The 23,698-nt window shown below is 33.0% G+C and overlaps 1 long non-coding RNA gene across 1 annotated transcript in view; it reads right to left on the bottom strand.

Annotated features, from left to right (window-relative positions):
- Nucleotides 1-476: 476 nt before the first annotated feature.
- LOC144237232 (uncharacterized) overlaps nucleotides 477-23,698 on the bottom strand; it is a 29,060-nt gene continuing 5,838 nt past the window's right edge. The window contains exons 2-4 of the long non-coding RNA XR_013336791.1: nucleotides 21,789-21,849; nucleotides 17,913-17,999; nucleotides 477-704 (exon numbers count right to left, since the gene is read on the bottom strand). This is a non-coding gene — a long non-coding RNA (uncharacterized LOC144237232). The remainder of the gene's footprint in view (nucleotides 705-17,912; nucleotides 18,000-21,788; nucleotides 21,850-23,698) is intronic.

Here is a 23,698-nt window from a genome sequence, read left to right on the forward strand (position 1 = left end):
ACACAGGGCTTAATCTATCATTAGTCCAATTTCCCCAGACTCTTTTTCATACTCTCTCTTTCTACTCTTACCTTCTACTTTGCTTGAAATCTGATGGAAACATTTCCTGCCTTAAAACTAAAACAACAAAATCCTTTTCTCAACATCTTCTCATAAAACCACCAAATGTTACTTCTTTCTTTTATTGCCACCCTATAAAGATTTTTTGTGCTTTGGATTTTTATTTTCCACATTACCCGTTCTTTCCTTCCTTAATGGGAATATAACTTCTGTGTGTTTGCAAGACCATAAACTTCAGAAAGGCTGACAATATATCTTGTTCATGGCACTTTGCAATATGTCTAGGCAATCAATAAATATTCATTGAATAAATGTAAGCCATCACCAATCCTAAAACTGTCTCCACTTAGGTAATCAATGACTTCTTATAATTGTCAAAATGACTATTTATTTATTTATTTATTTATTACCACATATAAGACTTTCTGTAGCATGAAACCCTTCTGGAAACTTTCTCTTCTCATAGCTCTTTCATTTCTTGATTTCCATGTTCATAACTTTCTTTGCATTTTTTCTTGTCCTTTCAAATACCGTTTATTTTTTTTTTTGGTAACTTGCCCCATACAGTTTGATGAGCTCCAGTGTCGTTTCTTTTCTCAGTATTATTTCTTCCCAGAGTGGTTTGCTCTTGACACATCTGAAAACTGTATGCGTATTAGCTTATCTATACATCAATGGACAAATCTACATTTTAAAAAATTCCATTAATGGGCAGAAGATATGAACAGACACTTCTCCAAAGAGGACATCCAGATGGCCAACAGACACATGAAACGATGCTCAGCATCCCTCCTCATCAGGGAAATACAAATCAAAACCACACTGAGATACCACCTCACGCCAGTCAGAGTGGCTAAAATGAGCAAATCAGAGAACTCTAGATGCTGGCGAGGATGTGGAGAAACGGGCACCCTCCTACACTGTTGGTGGGAATGTAAACTGGTACAGCCCCTCTGGAAAACAGTGTGGAGGTTCCTCAGGAAACTAACAATAGAACTCCCCTATGACCCAGCAATAGCACTGCTAGGAATTTACCCAAGGGATACAGAAATGCTGATGCATAGGAGCACATGTACCCCAATGTTCATAGCAGCACTCTCCACAATAGCTAAAACATGGAAAGAGCCTAAGTGTCCATCAACAGATGAATGGATCAAGAAGATGTGGTTTATCTATACCATGGAATACTACATGGCAATGAGAAAGAATGAAATCTGGCCATGTGTAGCAACATGGATGGACCTTGAGGGTGTGATGCTGAGCGAAATAAGTCAGGCAGAGAAGGACAAATATCATATGTTTGCACGTATAGGAGGATTAGGAGGAACTTGACGGAGGAACAAGGGGGAGAAGAAGGGCGGAAATGGTGGGGGAAAGGGAGAGAGGCAAACCATGAGAGACTCTTGAATGCTGACAAAAACTGAGGACTGATGGATGTGGGGGGAGGGGGGGATGGGCATGGAGGAGGACACTTGTGGGGATGAGCACTGAGTGTTATGTGGAAACTAATTTGACAATAAACTATTAAAAAAAATTCCATTAATAAAGATAGTGTGAAATTGATAAGGACAGACAGCTCAATGGAACAGAACAGAGAATACACAAATAGATTTCACCTATACAAGGCTGAATAACTTTTGACAAAGGAACCAGTGCAATACAGTGTGCAGTCCTTTTAAGAAATAATACTGAATCAATGGGAATAATTACATGAAAATAAAGCATTAGCTCTGACTTCTTCATTAGAGCAAACTATTAACTTGAGATACATTTTAAACCTAAACGGAAAACCTAAAATATATTGCATATGATTTATCTATGTAAAACTTCAAAATTCCTAAACACAAAAGAAAAAAATTAACTGGATTTCATAACAATTAAAAACATCTGCTCATCAGAATATATCATTAAGAAAATGGGAAAGTCTATACAGATGGCGAGGAAGTTTCTCAATACATATATTCAACAAAGAATTCCTATAAAATAGTAGCTAAAAAATAATAAAAATGGCTAAATGCAGATTATTTCAAAAAGTAAGGTATATGAATGGTCAATAAGCACTTGAATAAGTGATCAACACCATTAGTCATCAGAAATGCAAAATAAAATCACAATGAGCTATTGCTACACACTTACTAGAATGTCTAGAATTTAAAAGATGAACAGTAAGCACTATTATGTTGAAGAGTATATAAACTATACTCTTCATATATACAATACATTCTTTATATACATACATATTATATATATATGGAATTGCAGAAATTCCATCTTGAGCTTCTACACAAAAAGAATGTGAAAATTTGTCTCTCCCTCAAAAAACTTGTGTAAGAATATTCACTGAAGTTTTGCTTATAATAGGAAAATATTGGAAACAACCTGAATATCCATCAGGAGAACTGACATATATATTGTAGCATATTCACACAATGGAATATTGCTCAGCAATATATTAATTTAAAGAATGAACTTCTAATGCATATGGTTAAATGCCAGAAATTTTACATTGAGTGAAAAAAAACAGACCTCAGAAGTTTATATGATCCTATTTATTTGAAGTTCAAAAACAGGCAAACTAATTCATGGAGATAGAAATTAAAATAGCTATTGCCCTGGGAGGAAGGCGATCTTGAAGAGATAATCGGACCTTCCAAGGTGATAACAGTGCTCTACATCTTGATTGGGATATTGGTAAGACAGTTGTATAAATTGTCAACACTCTTGAACTCTATTCTTAGAGCTATTATTTTACTCTATTTAATTATATCCAAATAAAATTAATTAAAATATCAATATTGTCATCCCTCATCTTGCTCTTGAAATCCAAACCTTCATTACTATTTATTGAATATCTCCACCTGCATAGTTCTATTTCAAATGTAATATATTACATAGTAGAACTCAGTATTATTTTTTCAAATTCTCAAATATCCTCTTCCTGGCTTCACTCTTCGGTTGGTAGCATCACCATAACTTCAATTAGTCAAATCTCATTTTGAGCTGTCTTTTTCTCACCTATTCCTTCTATTCTCTTTCTATTCCAGATCTCCTATGGTTTCCACTTCTAAACCATATCTTGTATCTTATCATCCACACAGTTCTGCTGTCACTCATTATGCTAAGCTGCTTTTATGTCAATTATGATCTAATCCTCTTGCTTTGAGTATCAATTCTTTCTATCTTTTATACATTTTTGGATACTTTTCTATCATTCATATAGCCTGTGAAAACATGATATCATGTCAATACCTAGCTATAACCCCCAGTGAGTTTACTGTCTACAGTAGAGTTTGCAAACTGTTGACCCCAAACTGTATTCAGTCAACAAACATGTTTAACACTTGTAATGTTTTCAAAGCCTTAGAATTTATTGGTAACTCTTGACAAACTGTAAGACCTCTCATGAAAATCTGAACTGCCAGCTTCTATGAAAAAATCAGAAGGTGTGACAATACTGTGCTTCAGCTCTCACAGATCAACAATTGTCTCGTGCTGAGTTAGTCACTCTCCACCTTTGGATGGGAGCATGCATTAGCTGCTCTCCATCATCCTCTTTACTGCCCCTGACAAGTTCTCCTTTACTCGGTCGATTGTACTTGCCTGGTGTTTGGACTTTAGTAAAAGATGGCAAATAAGAGTCTTCACAAATTGGTCTCAGTTCTCTTTTTAATGTATATTCACACAATCCTTGAAAGTTCACAGGTTTCTCTGATTACTTTCTTCCCTTTTTGTAATTCTCATCTTTTTTCATTATATAACTCTATCTTTCTATATTCCGGTTTCTACTCTAGCAAAACTACAACTCCTACATATTCTGCAAAGATTAGTTAAAATTTAAATTTTCTCTTATCCCTCCCTGAACATTTTTACTTTATTATGGTTTATATGTTCCTGAAATAACTCATGTCACAGAATAACTTTGGCCCACATTTCTTATTTCTCTGCCAGACTCTGAGCACTGGATGAAGAATCATATAACACTCATTCTTAGATCTCCAGGAGCTGGCATCTGGTCTGTGCACTATGAATTAGCCTGCATAATAATCCTTGAAGTTGTGTATTATTGTCCCCATTATAGTTGTGAAAACTGCAGCTCAGATCATGTACCTGGGCAACGAGGAGGGGCATCTCTCTGATTTGAGTTCATGTATTTATTGCATGAAACCAAACTGTCATTTTGAAGTCACAATAAAAGACATTATTACAACAATTTTATTCAAGAGAAGCATAGGGACAGATTTAAATCATCATACTTATTTAAGCACAAATACATTTCTATATAATAAAAATTATTTGAAAGCATGTCAGAAATAACAAATTTGATAGAATGTAGGCCATTTCTTGTAAAGGAATTATAAATTATAAATATATTGAAATGCTTATCAATAATTTAATTAAAATGTAATTAAATTGGTTTTCTACTTTAAAAAATGTATGAACAAGTTTTAAACTTCACCTAAAGATATCATTAATGCAAAATTGAGTGGAAATAAACATGATAGTACTATATCCAGAATGGTAGAGGAAAAAGAAGCCAATAAAAGGTGTGTCACAAATTTCATGGTGATTCGGCCACTCATTGCATTTTGCGGCAGTAAAGCAAAAGAAAGCAAAAAGAAAAAAAAGTAGATTTTTGTGATGTTGAAAATTATTGAAGAGAATAAAATGTGCAATTATTACATCAGTAAATACATAATGACTTTTATTTGAAGTGTTCTGCTAATAGTTGAAAAAGAAACAACAAAATTAGTCACATTAAATTAGAATTCATGCCCAATAAAAAAAATTTAAGCAACATTTAAAAGAACCCGAGAGTGTAACTTTGGACAGATTTAAAGTGGTCTACATTCTTGTATACTCAAAGAAGAAAACATCTTTTAGATAGAAAGATGGTTTAAAAAAGGTCACTATTTCAGTTAAGGATGTTTTGCAACGGAAGTATGAGATAATTATTAAAAACTGATCTTACCAAAAGAAATCTTTATAAAAATATTAAAGATCATTTGATTCAAAATTCAAAAATATTCAAGAAATTTTTTTAGCCTTAAATTAGTCATATGATATAAAAGGCACTGCCCAGTGAGTACTTTGTGGATTTTGTTCAGAAGACTTCCAGACTTACAAAGAAAGGTCAGTCCACAGTCTAAAATATCAAATGTAGAATATAGATTTTTATATTTCCTATTACTGTCAAAGAAGAATTTTAGCATGATATGGAAAAAATGGTTTTTAATATGACTGGTAATTTTGCATTTTACATTTAGCTCTATGATTCATTTTGAGTTAATTTTTGTGAAGGGTGTAAAATCTGTGTCTAGATTGATTTCTTGCATGTGTATGTATGGTGTTCCAATACTACGTGTTTAAAAGTATCTTTTTTATCCATTGTTCTACCTTTCATTACTTTTCAAAGTTAAGTTGAATATATTTATGTGATTTTATTTCTGGCTGCTCTATCTGGTTTCATTGATGTATTTGTCTTTTTATTTTTGCCTATATCATACTATCTTGATTGCTTTAGCTTTATTATTTTTTTAATGTTTATTTATTTATTTTGAGAGAGAGAGAGAGAGAGAGAGAGAGACAGCATGAATGAGGGAGGGGAAGAGAGAGAAGGAGAGAGAGAATCCTTAGCAGACTCTGTACTGTCAGCACAGAGCCCCATGTGGAGATCAATCCCATGAACTGTGAGATCATGACCTGAGCCAAAATGAAGAATTGGATGCTTAACTGACTGAGGCAGTTGCCCTATTTTAGCTTTATGGTAAGTCTCGAAATCGGATAGTGCCAGTTCTCTGACTTTGTTCTCCTTCAATACTGTGGTGACTAGTCTGAATCTTTTGCCTTTCCATATAAATTTTAGAATTAGATTGTTGATATCCACAAAATATCTTACTGGGTCAAAAACTTCTGATCTGGATTGCACTGAATTTATAGATCAAGTTGGAAATAACTGACTGACATTTGACAATATTGAATCTTATCCATGAACATGGACTATATCTTCATTTATTTAATTATTCTTTGATTTTTTTCATCAGTGTTTTGTAGTTATCTTCATATAGATCTTATACATACTTTGTTAGATTTATACTTAAGCATTTCATTGTGTGGGTGTGTGCTAATGTAAATGATATTGTGTTTTTCATATCAAATTCCATTTGCTCATTGTGTATATAGGAAAGTGGTTGACTTTTCTATATTAACGTTGTATCTTGAAACCTTGCTGTGATTATTTCCTGAAAATTTTGCTAGTTCTTTTGGATTTTCTACACAAGTGATCATGCCATCTCTGAACGAAGGCAATTTTATGTCTTCCTTCCTAATCAGTGTATTTTTTATTTCTTTTTCTTGTCTTATTGAATTGACCAGGACTTCCAGTATGATGCTGAAAAGGAATGTGAGAGAGGACATCCTTGCCTTGTACCTGATCTTAGTGAGAAAGTTTTGTTTCTTACCATTAAGTATGATGATAACTATAGTTATGTGGATGCTATTCTTTATCAAATTGAGAAAATTTCCCTCTATTTCAAGGTTCCTACCTGTTTTTATCATAAATGAGCATTGGCTTTTATCAAATGCTTTTTCTGCATTTATTGTTATGTCCATATGATTTTTCTTCTTCAGCTTGTGATATAATAGATTACATTAATTGATTTCCAAATATTGAACTAGCCTTGCATATCCAGGATAAATCCCATTTGATTATGGTGTAAAATTATTTTGATTTTATATGATTTTGGATTTGACTTCCCAATATTTTATGTGAGGATTTTTGCATCTATGTTTATGAGAGATACTGGTTTGTACTACTGATGTCTTAGTATGGTTTTGGTATTAGAGGAATGCTGGCCTCAGAAAATAAGTTAGGAAGCATTTTCTCTCTTTCAGTATTCTAGATGAGACTGTAGAGAATTCACATAATTTCTTCCTCAAATATTTGCCAAAAGTCACCAGTGAACCTATCTGGGCCTGGTGCTTTCTACTTTGCAAGATTATTCATTATCAGCTAAATTTAATAGGTATAGTCTTATTCATATTATCTATTTCTTCTAATGGGAATTTTGACAGATTCTTTCAAGGAATTTATCCCTTTTGTTTAGGTTATACAATTTGTGGGCATAAAGTTTCTCATAATATACCTTTACTACCATTTTAATGTCTATGCAAAGTTTAAGGATATCCTCTATTTCATTTTTGGTAATCATAACTTGTGTCCTCTCTCTTTTTTCTTTCTTTCTTTTTTTAATGTTTTATTTATTTCTAGGAGAGAGAGAGGGAGAGAGAGACAGTGTGAGCAGGGGAGGGTCAAAGAGAGAGGGAGTCACAGACTCTGAAACAGGCTCCAGGCTCTGAGCTGGCAGTCAGCACAGAGCCTGCCATGGGGCTCGAACCCACGAACCGCGAGATCATGACCTAAGCGAAAGTGGGACGCTTAACCAACTAAGCTCCAGGCGCCCCTCCTCTCTCTTTTTTAATTACCTTGGCCAAATACTTATTGTTCTTTTAATCTTTTTAAATGGTTAGGTTTTGGCTTTGTTGATTTTCTCTATTGCTTTCCTCTTTAATTCCATTGATTTCTGCTCTAATATTTATCATTTCTTTTCTTCTAACTACCTTGGACTTCTTAATTTTCTTTATTTTTCTAGTTTCTTAAGGTCAAAGCTTACTCCTCCAGTGCTCTTTCTTTTTACTATAGATCCAAATTGCTAACCTGTATCATTTTTGTTCTTTCTGAAGAACTTCTTTTTTTAATGTTTTATTTATTTTTGAGAGAGAGATAGAGACAACGTGAGCAGGGGAGGGTCAGAGAGAGAGAGAGACAGACTCTGAAGCAGGCTCCAGGCTCTGAGCTAATTGCCAGCACAGAGCCCGACGCAGGGCTCGAACCACGAACCGTGAGATCATGACCTGAGCCAAAGTTGGACGCTCAACCAACTGAGCTATCCAGGTGTCCCTGGATAACTTCTTTTTGATGTTTGTTGCAAGGGAAGAAAGTCTTTCTGTATGAGAGTCTTTGTATAAGAGAAATTATTTATTTCTCCTTCACCCTGGTCTATCCAAGTCTGATTCTGATGGCTTTCTCAGTCTCCTTAAATTGTATTTTTTGTCTTTTAGTATGCTTTATAATTTTTGGTTGAAAGTTGTACATAATGCAGTAGATAAATGGAACTCTAGTAAATAGACTTTTAGTGGTGTGCTGCTAAAATTTGAAGTGAGCAGAAGTGTTGTACAGTCCTATGATCATGTTTCAGTCTTTTAGTGAGTCTGGGCCCCTGTTCTGTGAACTTTGCAAACATATTCATAGGTTTCAAAGTTTAAGATGTAGACAGCTTGGGATGGGGGACATCCTTCTGTCTACACCTTGAAATGCTCTTGTTTTAAAGGCAAACCAGAAAATATTTAAAAAAAAATAACAGAGGCTCAGTTGATTAAGTATCTGATTTTAACTCAGGTCATGATCTCATGGATTGTGAGTTCTACCTCTGCATCAGGCTCTGTACTGACAGCTCGGAGCCTGTAGTCTGCTTCAGATTCTGTTTCAATTTCTCTCTGTCCCTTCCCTGCTCTTGCTCTGTCTCTCTCTCTCAAAACGAAATAAAACATTAAAAAAGTTAAAGGCAAGTCAGTCCATGCAAGAATATGATCCACCTTTATCAATATGCATGCAAATAATTGGTTGTGAGAGGAGGTTAGGATCAGTATTTGAAAACATGCAAGTATTTTTGGAACAACTTGAGTATGTGAATTTTTTACTTCAAATATGTATTATGAAATCTAAATACAACTCAATATTTCTACTGAAAATTTAGCACTGAAAACAGATGTGGTTTAAGTATAAAATATATGCTTTATTAGAAAGACTTAGTATGAAAAAAGTAACGTATTTCATTATAATGTTGTTTTAATTATATTTTGATATTGTTGGGCACAACTTGGGCTTACTGAAATATATTATTGAAATTAATTTTATCTTTTTCATTTACTTTTTTTTTTTAAATTTTTAAAGTTTATTCATTTATTTTCAGAGAGAAGGAGAGAGAGAGTGAAAGCAGGGGAGGGGCAGAGAGTGGGAGAGAGAAAGAATCCCAAGCAGGCTCTGCACTGTTGGCACAGAGTCTGGTACAGGGCTTAATCTCAGGAATCATGAGATCATGATCTGAGCTGAAACGAAGAGTTGAATGCTTAACCTACTGAGCCACCAGGCATTCCCCTCTTTTATTTTTTTCTAATGTATGCCCCTTGCATTTTAGTTCTACTGGACAAAGCTGATGTAGAACCATCACGGTACACATTTTCCTTATATTGTTATTTGACCCTCTCCATACTAATTCCATATATTATGTAAAAGAGTGAAGCCTGAGTGAAGCTCAGGCTATAGTGTATGGATGTACAGGGTGGCGCTGGCACAGCTGCTGTTGGCTCCTCTTGAAGAAGCAATGTTAGACACAGAACTCAAACTCAAACTCATCAAGTCTACCTCATGCGATCATATTGCCTATTGGCAGCCAGAATCTATATCCATTATCTTTGCTATTTCTTTTATATTCCATAGATTTAAAGATTGGAAAGCAGATTTGCCAAACTAGAGTGTGATTGAGCTTCTGCCAATGAGACAGCAACTGCATGATTTTTTAGAAGCAGAAGGAAAGTAGAAGCCATTCCCTTTCCTTGTCAGTGGTTTTTAGGGAAGTTGTATTCTACATTTAGTTCCCTAGTCACCAGCTTTCTGGGTAGTGGCAGCCATTAAGTTTGTCGCAGTTCCCTGATACTCAATACCTGATGACATCTGTGGTACTATGACATACAGTGACAGTCCTCTGATCTTTTCATCTCTTTTCAATGTTATATGCATTTAATGATCTATATAAAGAACTTCTTTTATCAAATGCAAGTATTTTGATTGTGATTATCATTTTAGTTTCCTTATTACACATGTAATTATAAACACTAAGATAATATGTATTAAATTTCTTGAAAATATATTATAAGATGTTAATAAATGCTCATGCTTTTATATGTTGTGAATATGAGAAAGAAATAACTGCAATACTCATACTTAGAAATTAAGGTGGGGCACCTGGGTAGCTCAGTCAGTTAAACATCTGACTCTTGGTTTTGGCTCAGGTCATGGTCTCATGCTTTCTGGGATTGAACCTCATGTCTGGCTCAGTGCTGAGCATGGAGCCTGCTTAGAGTTCTCTTTTTCCCTTTCTTTCTGCCCCTCCCCATTCATGCTGTCTCTCTCACTCTTAAAATAAATAAACTTTAAAAGAAGAAAAAGAAATTAAGAAAATGCATGAAATTCAATATTCACTGGGGAAGTATTTGTATGCAATATAGTTGTGCAATATAGTTGATATAAATCATATTACAATCAGTGATAAAAAGACACTGTAATTCCTTTATGTTCAAAAGGCAGATTTCTTTCTTTACTTTAAAAATTGATGATTCACAATTTATTTTACGTAAAAGTTCCTTAAAAGTCTGTTGTTAGCTGGGTTATCCTCAATTAGATGTTATTAAATTTTTAAAAATGCACTTTACTAGTACGTTGATACCAGTTTTCATAATATTGATTCTGACTGCCAGAACTGCAAGGAATAAAAGATCTTATTTACTTACTCAATATGTACCTGGAAGCTCCTAAAGTGTTTTTGAAGAAGAAATGACATTATTAGAAATGTTATTATATGGAGCAACTATTGAAATGTAGAGATTAGAACATTTAAGAACAGATAGCAGACAATTGCAGTGACTCAAGCAAATTGTCTCAAAGATTTAAACAACTGTGTAGAAATGTGAATGAATAGGAATGATTTGGTGAGTGAACTTTGCAATAAAATATAGACAGAAATTGGGGCTTACTAACATGAGCCATTGGGAAAAGGACCATGGTGAGTTTGAATTTCCAGGGTTCATACTTGTTCAGATGACATTAATTAGTAGAAGGAAGAGCAGGAATATTTTTACAATTTTAGGAGTGACAGATGAATTAGGTTTATAGTGGTTGAATTTAAGATTCTTAGAGAATATCCATATAGAGATTTTTGACAAGAGCTGAGAGAGAACACAGACAACAGAGAAGAATTGATCCTGAGGATCTTAGTTGGTTCTCAAGAGTAGGCTGTTTCTCAGAAAAAAGAAATAAGGGAGTATGAGCAAAGACACAATTTTAGTGTCTTATTCACATTTTGGAATCCGGGTAAAGTAAAGGACTTCAAAAGAAGGCAAAGAGAGAGGAGCTATATAAAGACAAGAAAATAAGATGAATCATCAAATTTTAAAAGCAAAAGAGATAAAATAAGTGTTCAATAAAATGAGATCCTACAGAGAAATGAAGAAATGGGACTCCAGAAACACTAATGAGATTGACAATAAAATGGTGAATTTCTTTTGAATTATGAGAGTAGAAACCTAAATCTAAAGGATAAAAGCAAAAGTCAGTGGTGATTAGAGGCACTACATCCAGACATTTCTTATTTTAGCATTTTTAATAAATTAAAGTATACATTATAACTCTATGGATACTGCCAATATTATGCATTACATATCTGGATGTCATAATTACATATGTCTCATTAAGGTATATTTTTTTATTTGTTCACGAATTGCATGCTAACAGTCACAGTGTTAAACTTTTTGTGCTTCTTCAAACTTTAACTGTAGTCAGTCTTTCATAAAAGGGAAACAAGAAAAATTTGGTTACTTTTCTGAAATGTCATGTGACCCTAGATTTGATTTCTGAATTCTAAGATAATTTATCAAGACTAACAATTTTCTTTTTTTTAAGTTTATTTACTTATTTATTTTTGAGAGAGAGAGAGCGATAGAACACAAGCAAGGAGGGGGAGACAGAGAGAGGCAGGCCCTGGGCTCTGAGCTGTCAGCACAGAGCCTGACATAGGGCTTGAATTCACACACTGTCAGGTCATGACCTTAGCTGAAGTTGGATGTTTAATTGACTGAGCCATCCAGATGCCTCAACACTAACGATTTCTAAGCTGATATAAATTTCAATATTATCCTTTAAAAAAAAGACTATATAGCTATATAGCATCCAGAATGTAGTCACGAAAAAAGTATGAACAAATATCCTAAGGCTTCTACCTGGAGTTATGTGTTTCATGTGGGGTTTTGGAAGGAGGGGATGAAAAAAAAAATCAAAAGCAATAACATAGGAGTAAAAGAATTTATGTATTTACCATTGCATTTGCTGGAGACACAGCTCAATAGTTTAAGTCCTGCCATATTGTCATATTTATTTCTACTTGAGCCTTATGCAAAGCTACCAAATATAGGAGGCTCATTTTACATCATTATTTAAATATATCTCCTTGAGAGAGGAGCAAGAAACAAAGAAAGCAATGATAACTTTCTCAATTTTCAGGCAAAATATTGAGAATTTTTTGTTTGAAAATTTTATTTTGTCTAAAAATATCTGGTCAAGATTATTATTCTTAAAAATAGAAATGATAAGCAAGCATTTCCATATCTTTTCATTTATATAACTGGCCAATATACTTAGTTTTGATGTAGCTATAGGACATTTCAAAAACATGATTTCATGAGATGTAAATAATTAAAATAAAAGTTAAATATTATATAAACTGAATTTATCATATTTTTTTAAATAAGGCATTCTACATTGTTGTATTTGAAGGCAGCTGCAGAACATTTGAATGATAATCAAGATATAGAATGTTTTTTTCAAATATTTAAATATGTTTAAGTGTTCTGACTAATCCTAACCAGGGATTTTAATTTTTATTATGCTGGATAGGTTAAAGAAACAATTTATATCATTTTTATTTTATTTATTTATGGCTCTTTACTCTTGCTGTATTTTTAGGCTATTTTGTCTCTGAATTTGGAACGTGTTATGTCATTGGGACTACTTTATGGTCAGAAATGTTTATAGTTGGAAATATATGAGTTTAGAGAATTAAATAAAAATTATTAAAGAAATATTAGTTCTGTTTAAATTCATACGAAGCCCAAAGACTGACTCAGCATTGTATTTCACTGTTTCTAATCAGGCAGGATAAGAGTGGAAAACTTAAATTTTCTTACAGAAATAAGAAACAGTATCAACTTTATACAATATTTGTAGTTCTACAGGATGTTATTTAAATGAGGATAAGAAAACACTATTACAGAACAGAAGTATCTATCATTTTAATAATGGGCTCTAAGTATAAGAAAAAAAATTATATGAAATTGTAAATGTGATATTTGGGTACTATGGCAGGATCTGACTCAAAGGAAATTTAGAAGTGAAGTTTGCATTTAATAAATCAAGTGTTAATGAAATATCCCTAACACAAGGGAAAAAACAAGTTTATGTGAAATTACTTTTGATACTATATTCTTATTGAAAAACAGATACTAGGGACCTTTAAAAGTATAGCAGGACGTACTACAAGCACTCAGAGCAAGAATGCATGTTATAGTGTTTAGGGTAATCACCAAAAGAACAAAAATTAAATAGTAATAGAATAGAAAGTGAGTTATAAAGTACTTGATTAATCAAACATAAAGCAAAAACAGGAGAAAAAGTAACATAAAACAGACTAACTAAATGAGAAACAATAAGATAAGTATAAATACACGTATCAGTAATTACATTTAATGTGACTTGACTACTCTTAGTAGTAGTTTATTATTGTCAGATTAGAATAAACAAAACAAAACCCAACTCTATGATTCATAAAAAGCCACTTTTAATTATAAAGACTTAAAAAGGTTGAATATAAAAGTAATAAAAACCAAATACAAACAAAAATAAAGCGGATGAAGTTGTAGAAATATTAGGCAAAATAGACTTTGGGTGAAATAAAGAGAGTTATAATGAAAAAGGATTAGTAGAACCGGATGATAACACAATTTTAGGTCTGAATCACACAAAATATAACTAAACCATAGAAAATTCACAGAACTAAAAGAGAAATAGACAAATTAGCAAACATAGAGAAAGACTTCAATACCCCCCTCAACTGTTAATAGAACAAATAGAAAAAAAGTTCATAAGAATATACAAGGTATAAACAAAAAATTTGTAAAGCTTGGCTTAACGGATTTATGAAGAATATTACATACAACAGCAACACAATTCACGTATATTTTTTCAAGTGCATACACAAGTTACCATATTTGCGAGTATATATGCAATAGGATGCTCCATGCTTGGGGCCATAGAGAAAATCTTAATCAATGAATGATAACAATGGAATTAATTAGAAATAATAAAAAATAAGATAATAGAAAAACACTAACTTACTGAAATTAGAAAAATTTGTGACTTCTGCAGTCACAAATACATAGCTTTAAATAAATATGTTAAAAGGAGGAAATATTAAAAATCAGTAATTCAAAATTCTGTCTCAAGAAACTAGTAAAAGAAAAAAAGAATTTGCAAGAACATGGATGAAACTTAAGGGCATTATGCTGTTTGAAATAAGTCATCAGAGAAAAACAAATACCATATAATCTCATTTATACTTGCAATTGAAAAAAAGTTTGTGGATACAGAGAACAGATTGGTGGTTGCCAGAGACGGCAGTGGTGGGGGTGGGCGAAAAGAGTGAACGAGAACAAAATGTACAAACTTCCCGTTACTAAATAACTGGTGGGGATGTAATATATGGCCAATAACACTATATTGCACATTTAAAAGTTTCTAGAAGACTAGATCTTAAATGTCCTCATCATACACAAAAATGTTATTATGTATGGTGACCAATGTCAACTAGACACGTGGTGATCATTTTGCAATATACAGAAATATTAAATCAAATTGTTTACCTCAAACTAACATAATGTTGTATGTCAAAAATAAAATTCAAACATGGGAAAGCAAAGAAATGATAAAGGTGATGACAGAAATCAATAAAATAGAAAATAAATATTCAGAAAAGAAAGTCAGCAGAACCAAAAGATGATACTGGAAAGGATAATAAGACTGATCAAGCTCTAAGTAAGACTGATCAAAGGATAAGCCAAGAACAAAAGGTTACCAATATCAAGAATGCAGATTCTACAGGTAGCTAAGATATAACAGGAAAATATTACAAACAACTTTATGTGATTAAATTTAATTTATATGAAATTGATACTTTTTTCAAAAAAATACAATTTTTTTTTCAAAAATTTTTTGAAATTGGTAAATTTCAAAAAAAAATTTACCAATGTTGGTTGAATGATAAATAGAAAATATGAATATTATTCTTTCTACTTAATTAATTCAAACCATTTTTATACCTTCCCACAATGAAAACCCCAGGCTTGTATGGTTTTGCCTGTGATATCTTCCACATTTTTAAGGGTGAATATAGACAAATTTGGAAACATCTCCTCTATATAAGAAAAAGAGAGAACCATCCCTAACTACTTTAAGGGACTAATTTGGCTCAATTCCAAAACTTGTGAAGAATCTTAAAAGAAAGGAATGACAGATCAATCTTCGATTAGAAAGGAACTTCCTTAATATCTACCAAAAGCACTCTATTCAATGAGAAATATTGAAAATGTTCACCCTGAGTTTAGAAAAATAAAAAGACAATTCACAATTTACCACTATCACAATTTCTATTCATCATTGTATTGGAGATGCTACCTAGTACCATAAGACAAGTATAAGAAATGAGTCATAAAGATTAGAAAGAAAGAAATTGTCATTATCTGAAGACAATCTTATTTATGAACCCAGAAAATCTAAGGGAGGCTATGAGAATTAACTAATAGAATTAATAAACAAATTTAACTTTTGTCTTATATACAAAGTCAAAATACAATATCTATTTGTGTTCATAGGTACCATCAAAAATAAAAAAGGAAACAAAGATGAAAATGTCATTTACATAGCATAAAAATATCATATAACCTGGGAATAAATATATCTCCAGATGCGTAAGACTGCTACTACACTCAAATCTATGAAACATATATTAAATGACATTTTTAAATGTATATAAATGGAGAGATCTATCATATTCATCGATTGAAAGAAAATATGGCAATTCTCCATCAAATCAATCTCTATATTGATCTAAATTTTAGCAAAAATTTCAGTGTTTTCTGTGGCAGACAATGACAGAATAGTTCTAAAATTTTTATGGAAATCCAAAGAACCAGGAATAACAAAGCCAATTTTGAAGAATAAGCATGGAAGATTTACCAGTACCAGAGATGACAACAGTATGATATCGGACCAAGGTAGAAAAACTTGGCAATCGAGTAGAACAGTTAAGAAACAGAAAATACAAAAGCAACACTGAAATACTGTGAGAGAAATGATAGCTTGATCTTTTTAATAAATGGTGCTCAGTCAATTAACTATTCACATAATAAAAGTATTTACATCTCTACCCCACATCATTTATGAAAAAAATCAACCCCAGGTGATTTGAAAACTTAAAAATAAAAGGTAAATCATCATGTGGGAATGATAAAGATTTCTTAAAAAGAACACACAATGTACTTATAAAAATTGTAGATTGAATTTTATTAATTTTAGAATTTCTGTTAATCAAAAGGCACCAGTAAGAAAGTGAAAAGAAAGGCTACAGCAGAGGGCAAAACACAACAGATAGATCTAACAAAGAATTTGGATTTAGAATACTGAATAAACTTAAATGAATATGAAAAAGAGAGACTATAAAATATAAATAAGGGCCATAGACATTTCATAAGCGGATACCCAAATGTTGACAAACATGAAAAGATGTTCACCATTATTTATCAGGATATGCAAATTTAAATCACACTGAGATAATACTACCCCTCTATCCGAATTTTTAGAATGATGAGATCTGAACATACCAAGTGTTTGTGAGCATGTAAGGAACCAAAACTATACATTGTTAGTAGGAAGGTGATTTTTGTTATCTCTATGGCAAAATTGGCTGTTACATGTATAACGTGTATATTTCTGATAATGCAACAATTCTGCTCCACTGTATATACCCTGCAGGATGAGAGTACTCAGAAATAGACATATGTTAGGATCCTAATAAAAGCACTGTACCTAATAGCTGAAAACTACCAAAGTATCCACCAAGAGTACATGGATAAATAAATGCTGGTATATTCACATAATAAAATGCTATACAGTAAAGAAAATAAATGTTCAACAATGCTACAACAATAAAAATGCATATAAAAAACAATGTTGGTTGAAAAAGAAGTAGGGGGTGCCTGGGTGGCTCAGTAGATTAAGCATCCAACTTCAGCTCAGGTCATGATCTTGTGACTCAGATCATAATCTCGTAGTTCATGGGTTTGAGCCCCGCGTTGGGCTGTGCTGACAGCTCAGAGCCTGGAGCCTGCTTTAGATTCTGTGTCTCCCTCTCACTCTGCCCCTCCCCTGCTCATGCCTCTCTCTCTCTCTCTCAGAAATAAACATTTAAAAAGTTTTTAAAAATTAAAATAAAAAATGGAAAAAGAAATAGAAAATATGAATATTATTCATTCTATTAAAGTAACCCAAATGATGTCATATTATTAAGAAAGTCAGATCTAAATGGATCACAAATATAATTGTAACAAAAAAAATAAGCCCTTTGGAAAATAACTTGTCCTCTTCTTAACCTCTGGATAAGAAAGGAATTCTTGAAAAAAAATTATAAATGAGAACAATAAGGAAACATTTAATTTAAATGTATTAACTACATGCAATAAAATTAAGTTACATTAAATAATTTTGTTTATCAAACAACAGCATAAAGAAAGTGAAAAGACAAATTACACCTTGGGGAATAAATTTGCAATACATTCAATTGACAAAACATTTCCTACTCAAAATAAAGAACTCACTATAAATAAGAAATAGAAAAATTAATAATGAAACTCACAGAAGGCATGGATGTTTTTCTCAGAACAGGATGTGCAAAATGTGTAGGAGCATGAAGAGATGCCAAACTACATGAACAATTGGGTAACTACAAAGTGAAACCAAAATAAGGTATCACTTCATGTAGAACTGATTGGGACCAATTTTAAAGTCAGACAAAACCACGAATCAGCAAGGACATGGATTAACATGAACTACACATGGGGGTCTACATTTTACCACCACTTTGGAAATAGTATCACATTACCTAGTAATGGTGAATATGTGCTTATCATATGGTTCCAGGATTCCATTCTTTTATATATTCTTGAAACACTAACAACAGATCTTAACAGCATGATTATAACATTGTAGAAATAGTATAATGGTTTATGATGACAAAAACCAATCCATTTAACTTTTTAATACTAGTAGGGATAAATACATTTTGGAATACTTACACACTAGATTTATTATACCTCAATGGAAAGAAAATTTAAGTTATATGTACCAATATGAATGAATCTTAAAAATAGGACTGAGAGAAAAGAGTTAGCTGCAAAATAATTCCTATGATTCTGCTTTTTAAAATTCAAAATGATAAAACTTAAGAATATATTATTTAGAGATGCATTCATATTTGATAAAATTACTTTTAAAAGTAGGTAGGTGACACATATCAAAAAATTGCCTTAACAATTCTGAAAAAAATATGGTTGTATAGCAAGATATTTTGACTCAAGTGTATACAATACACAGAGACATATTTCAGATATGTAAGGGCCCCCAAATATTGTCCCTATGTACTCCTTTTTAATGGGTGATTAAAAGAAGTAGCAATGTAAAGCAAGATAGAGAAAGATATAAGATCCAAGAATGGATGGATCTAACCCAGAAGAATGGTGAAGAGAAAAAAGCTTTAGGGTGATTAGCAATTAGATAGATTTCTAAAATACCCAGGGTAGTTTTTAGCTTAGGGACAAAGAACAAGTTCCAGGAAAATAAGAGACTTAGTAAACAGATAATTTGAGAAGGGATTTGTTGGTGATTATTGGTGGTGATTCCATACAGAGAGGAAAGAAAAAAGAGAAGGATGGGGGAAGGGAGAAGAAAGGGAGATAAAGACAAGAGAAAAAGAGGGAATTGTTGATTTAAGGAGAACAAGTTTGGACAATTAAAAGTACAGTGCTTGGTGCTATAGCTAACAATAGCATATAGTTGTGATGATGTAAACATTAACTGTTTAATTCAATAAATCATTAGTTACATAATTATGTTGAGAGGGTGGGAAGAGACTGGTTGAAGAAGGAGATCTATCTCTATCTTGCTTAACGGAAGTCAATTGATAAATGCTAAATTGCTAATCACTAATAACAGTGTAAGCATATTTTAGTTAGAAATGTGGAAATAATTACCAAGAAACAAAATTCTTGCCTCTGGAGAAGTTCTGAGTGATGGGAAGACATATGGTTAGTGACCACACTCTTTAATATAAGCCTTTGGTACATTAGAAAACAACTTTGTGTACCAACTTTTGATATTTAAAAAAATTTTAACTAAAACAATTAAGAAATATTGCCTCAATTATAAATTTTCAAGTTTCTACTTTTATTCTGCAAAATCCCACTAATGTTGATTGATCTGTTTGGTAAACAAATAGTGTCTATCCTTGAGAATTTACAAGACACACATACAAGGAAATGATTTTCTGATGAAACTTACTTTGCAATGAGCAACAAATTTAGAAAGCACTCTACCATCCAAGGTTAAGCTCTAAATACTCCATACAGATGAAGTCAATTCATGGTAGAACTTCAAAGGTCTTTCTGAATGAGAAAGCTAAGCAAATAGTCTCTGCCAGAAAACAGCTGCTTTCTCTGAAATTCTTCTTCTTCCACCCTGGTTTCCTTTGCTAGAGTACTTCCTTTCCATATAATTTTCCATACAATTTTGGTAGCTTGATGGGTTAAACACACTAAAGAGTTATATTTACTAATGTTTATGTTTTGTTGACATGGTTACTAAAACAGCAACTATGACAGGCAATTAAACTGACTTCATGATGTGCCTTTGCTGTAAGAAGTCCTAATTTTCCAGTTGTACTTGGATCTGAAATTTGGCTTCACATGAGTGCAGTCTGTTCCAGGTCAGAGTGAAGCCAAATTTACATTGTGTATTAAATGCTCTAATGGTTGACACTTTTTTCAAACATGGCACATACTTTATGGACTAGAATATGATAATATGGTAGTAAAACCATAGAATTTATTTAAAAGATATTTTTTTCTTTTTCTCTTCTTTTTTCCCAAAGCCTTTCCTCTAATGTTAGATTTCCCTTAGTGTTTCTACTGCCATCTTTTATTTGTTAAAGTAAACATATCTTAAAATGAAAAGACCAAAAATAAGAGCTAATCAATCTCTAGAAATTCTGTTCCATTCATTTTATTTACTCTCCTTTTAAGTTTCTTACTATGAGTCTCTGCAACTTTAAAATCAGAGTTTCACTGACCTTGTGTAAAGAACTACTGTTCGTTAACCACAGAAACTTTAGACATAAGGAAGAAAGCTCTAAAGTTGACATAAGGAACTATATCTCCTACAGAGATGAGATTGCCATTTCCTATTCCACTAATTTTACACTAATTCCAGTCTTGTCATAGAGGTAACTGCTTTCCTAACTTCCAAAGGGAAAGGTTGGTTTAACTATTAAGAACTAAAATCTAATCTTAAGGCATATTATGAGATTAGGGTCCAAAAGGACAAATTTAGCAAATCTGATTATATTCACTACATTTCAATGTGAATTTTAAATGAAAATAAGGGACCCCAAATTATTTGAAACAGTCTATAGATATTTATCACTATTATGATCAGTGACCTTAGAACTTCAATAAAAATTAAATCTATACGTACATCTGCCAACTTATCTGGTGTTTTCCGAAAAAAAATAATACTAAAACAATTTTTAAAAAAAGAAGAAAACTAAAATGCGCAAGAAAAATCAAAAACATTCTCAGTTTGACTATTTTAGACTTAGGATATCAAATTTGCCAGTATGTCAAGTAATATTGGATTGAGAGGAATGGAGTAATGAGTTTTCTTGTTTTCAACTTTTTTTTTTTAACATTTATTTATCTTTGAGAGGAGAGAGAGGGTCAGAGCGTGAGCAGGAGAGGGCAGAGAGAGAGGGAGACACAGATTCTGAAGCAGGCTCCAGGCTTGGAGTTGTCAGCACAGAGCCTGAGGTGGGGCTCGAAATCACAAACTGTGATCATGACCCGAGCTGAAGTCGGATGCTTAACCGACTGAGCCACCCAGGCTCCCCGAGGAGTGATGAGTTTTCTTAAGTACTTGCTTAGGCGCACCAGATTTTATTTGATACTTTTGGGGAGAATGTCAGCACTCATGGATGACCAGCACTGATGTGCCTGTGCATCATCACGCTCAATACTAGAATCCAATTCAGAATTAATAGTGCTTCAAAGATCAAATTGAAATGGCCCCTATAGTCCTAAATGGAACAATCTGTGTAGAATGAGGGGCTGGGGAGTAGTGTCACTGGGAAGAGGTGAGGGAGCCCCAGTCACCACTACACTTTCTCATTAGTTAAGTAAGCTCTGGTTAAACTTAGGTTAATGTTTAGGTCAGCATATGAACCAACTAAACTCATCACCTCAACGAGGCCTATTTCTCTTCCAGTGTTCCTTTTCACTACAAAAGGGACCACTATCTCCCAGCTAGTCAGACCTGATATCTGGAAGTAATCCTTGATTTTTCATTCTCCCTCATAGTCCATGTCTAATCATTCATCGAGTTGTTCTTCATACCTCAGAAATATGTTCGGAATATTAATATTCCTTCTTGCGCTATCATCAATGAAGTTCAAAGGCTTACTTACCACTGTAAAGGTTTTTGATCTTCACTCCATGTCTATACTCGTCCTCTCTGATTCATTCATTCTGGACCCAGAAACCAGAAGAGTTTTTGCGAAAATACAAATCTAACCTTGTCATTGCCATTCTTAAAGTCATGAAGTAGTTAATTTTGTCTTAAAATATCCAAAATCCCTACAAAACTATGCACACTATAGTTCTTAGAGCTCCAGCCTTATCTCATGTCACTTTATCTTTGATCGTCATGCTATATATCTTCCAACTTTATTTCAGATTTCAAGCATTATTTACAGGATTCATTGGTTCTTTTTTTTCCCCCAGGGGGATGTATTTGTATGGGATCCTATCACTCCTTCGTCCTCACCCTATTCTTATTTATCCTTTCATGTTAAGTTTCAGTTCTTTAAGGAAGCCTTCCTCATCACTAGACAAGCTTAATTCCTCACGCTTTATTCTAATGACTTTGTATGCTGAGCCTCTTTCTTTTTCTTAAAAGAAATTTTTAATCTTTGTTTAATTTTTAGTATTTCTTTTTGAGAGAGAGACAGAGCGTGGCCAGGGGAAGAGCAACAAGAGAGGGAGACACAGAATCCCAAGCAGAGCCTCCTCTTTCTTAGTGTACGTCATACTTCACTTTGCAGCCCAGGGTCCATACTTGACTCTAAGCCCCATATCTACTGGGACATTAAATATCTTCTCCATGCTTGGCCTCCTTATTTCTACTATAAATCCTGAAACACAGTAGAAGTTTGATAAATATTATTTAATTAAGTAGAATGACGTATATAAAAATAATTTTTAAAAAGTATGTAGCAGCTTCCTTTAAAATGCTCAAGACTAGAGATTTCAAAGCATTCTACCCATACTGTCATAATCCACATTTTACTTCTAATACACACTTGTGTATTAGAATCGCCTGTGAGCATATGCGTATGCGGGTGTTTGTGTGTAGGCACGTGGTAGAGGGTGGAAAGAGTGGAGGGTGAAAAGAAACAAGGTATAATTGGCAAAGTCCAATTAAAATGTATTTTGGCTGGTGGTGTGGAAAGCACTATGGGGGACAATTTGTCTTTCTTTTATCAAAGGCCTTGGCATGTTCTGAAGTCTTTTCTAGGCTTCTTGGTACATATACTCTAAAGAATCCTATATCCAAAACAAAAATGCTTGTAACATGCAAATAGAAATTCCCTTGAGAATAAATCGTAGCATACCCTGATGCCTTTGTTTTCCTTTAAAGATGTGAGGATATGAGGAATATATAAAACCTAATCCCTTCCTGTGGTTTTAAGAAAATATTGAGAGTGAAATACATGCAACCCTCAGCACATACTTGTAGTCACTCCAAAGTAAATGTTTCTTTATACCTTAGTGGAAAAAATGATTTCGTGACTCTCTGCTTTTGAAAATGAGCTAGGTTTTTTTTCAAAGACTACTTCATTGAGAGGTATATGTGCTTTGGAGGCAACACCTAAAATTTTGTATCTTGGACTGACATTTCCCTTGAAATATTTGTAAGTTACAAAAGGAAATCCTACATCTTTCGGGGGTGGGTGGGTTATATCATATTGTAGGATACAATTAAAAATTTTGAGAAGTATTGCCATAAGTAAATTTGAGTAACATAGATTGACCTAGCCTTTCTAAATATTTACCAGGGAACCAAATTGTGATGGTTGTGTTTGTTTGAATGCCCCTTAAAATCTGAGTCACTTAGAAAAAAACTAGCAAAATTTAGGTGTAATGGGACAGAAAATTAGTTCCAGACTAGCAACCTTATCAGTCTTTTTTATCCCTCAAATAGTCTAGCATCTCACAACCTATCTTCATGTGTACAATGACAATAATCACCTATTACCTATTACCGAGTAGTGTAATGAGAATGTAATGAGAAATGCCAGATTTTCTATTCAAAAAT

Source organism: Crocuta crocuta, unplaced genomic scaffold (assembly GCF_008692635.1).
Source record: "Crocuta crocuta isolate KB4526 unplaced genomic scaffold, BGI_CrCroc_1.0 scaffold331, whole genome shotgun sequence".
NCBI classification, from domain to species: Eukaryota; Metazoa; Chordata; class Mammalia; order Carnivora; family Hyaenidae; genus Crocuta; species Crocuta crocuta.